Below are 4,196 nucleotides of genomic sequence, written 5' to 3'. Positions count from 1 at the left end.
TTCATCCTTAGCATTTGAACCAATTGATTAGTTGTTTAGCTAATTCGCTTTGAGATATCTCTAATGCTTATTCCAGTCCCTGTGGATACGATAATCTTTTATATTACTTGCGACATTTCCGTACACTTACGGAGAGAGAACAAGTTTTTGGCGCCGTTGCCGGGGACTGCGCTATAACATTAGAGATTATCAATTGAGTTAGACTAAACACAACTCTTCTTTCTTTATCATTAGTATAATTGTAACTAATCTTTAGAATTCTATTTTTCCTGTATTCTTTTCTACTTTTTGTATTTTTTTTTTCTTGTTGCTATTCTAATTATGCATTCTTGATTTCTAGCATTCTAGTCTAGCTTTTCTCTGTTCTTCTTTTTCTTTAAATTTTTCTCTTCTTTTCTTTTGTAAACATATCTTGTTAGTTGATTAGCATATGAATTATTCTAGACATTTTTCTTTTTCCTTTTGTCTTTTCTTTCTTGTTTTCATTACGCACTTTCTTTCTTGCAATTTAAATTCTGCATTTTCTTTCTTTCTTTTTATATTGCATTTTATTTCTTGTCTTTGATTCTTCATTTTATAATTTTTTCTTGAATATCCATGAGCACTTACATGTCAAGCAGGCCCATGAGAAATTTTTCTATACCCTTTTCTGCAAGATTTTTATCTCCCATTGTGCAACCTCAAATTGAAGCAGAAAGTTTCCAACTAGACCCAGAGATAATTTTCATGATATAAGGGCACAAATTTAAAGGAGAAGTATCAGAAAGTCCTTATCTGCATCTTGAAACATTTTTAGAGATTTATGATTTGGTGAAATGTGAAGGAGTATCAGCAGGTGCAGTTCAATTGATGGCATTTCCTATAATGCCCGAAAATTCTCAAAACTGTTTTAGAAATATAGTATGATTTTTCTGGAATTTTTAGATATTTTTCCGGAATTTTCCGAGTAGCGAAAGTAGCAAAAATAAATATAAACAAAAATGGCCTAAGCGGGAATCGAACCCGAAACCTATGGTTTAAGGGATAATGTTAGTAACCAGTGAACCCAGCAGGGCCGTGCTGAGAGAAAGGAGAAACATCTATATTTATATTAGAGTTGATCGGAATTACCACTTAATATAAATAGAAGGGTTAAGTGGGTTTGGTTTATTTTGCTTGGTTCGGCAAACTCCTCCCTCTCCAAACCCTCAACGCCGACGCCACCTCCTCCTCCTCCTCCTCCTCCTCCTCTCTCGGCGCCCAAACCCAAGGACTCTCGGCTCATCTTCCGGCAACGACTCCAACACGAAAGAGGTTCTTCTCCGCGAGAGGAACGCGAAGACGTGAGCGGGTCGTCGAGAAGGTCATCTCCACCGGAATTCTAGCGAATAGAATTGTAAGGAATTTAGCGTACGAGGTAAGAAACCCCTCACCTGCGGTATAATAGCTCCGGTTGGTTTCCTACGCATTAGTTTTAGCTATATGCAGGTTTTTTCGGCACATAGGGTATGTTTAAACCCTCCTCGAGGATTTAGGGATCTAGTTGAACACCTCTAGATGGGCCGGACACGTTGTTCTCCTTTAGTTGGAGATTCTAGACGTTGTTGGGTGCCTAGAGGTGATCTCCCTATTAGAGGAGAGAGTTGGAGCACACCAAGTGTTCGGTAAAATGTTAGTGTAGCTAAATATCACCTCAGTTATGTTTAATAGCTCAGTTAAATGCATTAGAGGCATTTAAACCAGTATATTAGTTTAGTTCAGTTTTATGGGACTACGGTCCAATGGGTGGGCTCCCACAGTCGCCTCTAGGTTCAGATAACCTAGCTCTAGGTTCAGATAACCTAGCTCTAGGTTCAGATAACCTAGAAAGCAATATTAGATGTCAGCTATAGATATCGTATTTTATTTTCAGTCACTGCACTGGATTAGATATCCATTGGGTTGGACTCCACAGTCCCTAGGTTCAGATAGCCTAGACAACCCCGCTAGATTCGGAGATGCACGCACAGCAAGTACAGTTGCCGGGCCCAACAGCATGTTTAGTATTTTCACCTATTATGTATTAGATTTCAAAACTCAAAATCAATTATGCTAGTTGAGTTTGTTTCCAGTTACAGATTTAGTTTCAGTTAGTTTAGCTTATGTTCAGTTCAGTGTTTTATTGCTTGCTACGATATGATTCAGTGCTCATGCCATGCTTATGTGTTATGCTTTATGATTTCAGTATACCATGACTTAGCAAGTTCAGTGCATATTTTCAAATAGCATGCTTTAAAAACCATATTGCACCGAATGCATGTTTTTGTGAGGTAGATGGTTTCTTACTAAGCTTGTTAGCTTACAGATACTACTTTTCTTATACTGCAGATAAAGGTAAAGGAAAAGTGGACTAGCAGTGGAGGCTGGAGGTCAATGCAGATGAGGATGTGTGTGTATGGAACTGGAATCAAAGGTCCTTAGGGGACCTAGCAAATTGAGCATTAGACTCTTTAGCATTTACTTTAGCATTTTATTTATTGGTTTTGGTTTCCATGTTCTAGGCACTTTTAGTTATGTGTTGCCATGAATTCCTAAACTATGCCCTATGTTAAGTCAGATTACTAGTTTATGTCGTTGGAATGTTATTATATGTTGTTAGAATAGTTATGATGCATTAGTTAGGTGTTAAGTGGGGTTTTGGCACGCCAAAGTGCTGAAATCCGAGTCCCCGGGTGAAATCAGGCTCTGACCGATCCTGGATCGGTCAGCCGACCGATCCAGCCAGATACAGTATGCCACTGTATCCTCCTGGATCGGTCAGCCGACCGATCCAGCACGATACAGTAGCGTCCCAGGAGATTTCAGGTGCCTGGATCGGTCAGCCGACCGATCCAGACATACCTGGATCGGTCCGACCGACCGATCCAGCCACACCTGGATCGGTCTGCCGACCGATCCAGTCGGGAACAGAACGTTCCCCAGCTCCGATCGATCCACGGACCGATCCAACCAAGAGCAATCGATCCAGTCCAGCTCGGATCGATTGGGAAGCTCAGGTTTCGTCCAAGAAACTTATCAGTCCAGCTCCTTGACCGTAGGGGATGTAGGATACACTAGGTATCCCTTAGATCATCTCCCTTAGCACAGGTAGAACCAATAACATGTATTAGGTCAGATATCAGTAGCATAAAAACTCAAATTAGATCAGTTTTCCGCGCAGCTTAGCACAGTAACCGTAGCGATTCGCCTTACAGCCTAGTAGTGGAAGGTGGGTCGTTACATTTCCTTTTAGTATCAAGGATAAAGCAAGGACTTGGTTATATTCTCTCTGTCCTCAAAGCATCACAAGTTGGGAACAATTGGAGAAATAATTTCTGAATCATTTTTTTCCTCCAAGTAGAACAGTGTATATGAGGAATTGCATAACAAATGTTGCTCAGGCATATGGAGAATCATTGTTCGAAGCATGGGATAGATTCAAGAGTCTTCAAAGACAGTGCCCTCATCATGGTTTTGAAAAATGGTTGATTCTGCACATATTCTATGGGGGAATTTCTTTCTCAGACATGAGTTTATTGGATTCATCAGCTGGAGGCTCTTTTATGGACAAAAGTGTAGATGAAGCTTATTCATTAATTGATCAAGTGACATTGAACCTCCATGAATGGTCGAACAAAAGTTGGATGGAATTTCCCTCAGATATTCAAGAAGTGCAAGCCATAAATGTAAGAGAGCCTGTCAAACAAAATGAAGTTCAACCACCTAAAAATGTTGAAATTCACAAGTCACAGAGTGAGGAGTTCAAACATTTGGGGGCAAAGCTTGATAGTATTGTTTCAAAATGGTTTAAAGAAGATCCCCCTCCTATACAGTCAAGATCTAATGAAAAGTGTGATGATGTTGGGTTGAGAAGTGGCAAAAATCATGAAGAACTTCTGAAGAATGACATGTTTGGAATTGAGGAGAAGAATAATAAAAGATCACAAGAACTCAGTTCCATTTCTCTAGGAAGTTCCCAAAGGCCACAAGTACCTTTCCCTTAACGATTAATCACACCAACACTAGATAAGCAAGTTGGACCTCCTCTAAAGGGTCAAAGGGAATTTGGGAAAAAGGAAGTTCAGTCTTTCCCAGGACCTTCACTAAGGGTTCTTTTTCCACAAAGGTTAGTGGGGGTCAATGAAAATAAAGACTTCGGCAAATCCTGTGACACTAATATGGTTGAGTGCAGATTTTTG

The 4,196-nt window shown here is 40.0% G+C and overlaps 1 non-coding gene across 1 annotated transcript; it reads right to left on the bottom strand.

Annotated features, from left to right (window-relative positions):
• Positions 1 to 3,366: 3,366 nt before the first annotated feature.
• Positions 3,367 to 3,472, bottom strand: LOC122049848. Its single transcript, XR_006131102.1, has one exon. It is a non-coding gene; the product is annotated as a small nucleolar RNA R71 (small nucleolar RNA).
• Positions 3,473 to 4,196: the final 724 nt, after the last annotated feature.

Source organism: Zingiber officinale, chromosome 2B, assembly GCF_018446385.1.
Source record: "Zingiber officinale cultivar Zhangliang chromosome 2B, Zo_v1.1, whole genome shotgun sequence".
NCBI classification, from domain to species: domain Eukaryota; kingdom Viridiplantae; phylum Streptophyta; class Magnoliopsida; order Zingiberales; family Zingiberaceae; genus Zingiber; species Zingiber officinale.
Note: the sequence above shows the minus strand (reverse complement) of the source record. Positions and strands in the feature narration are given on the sequence as shown.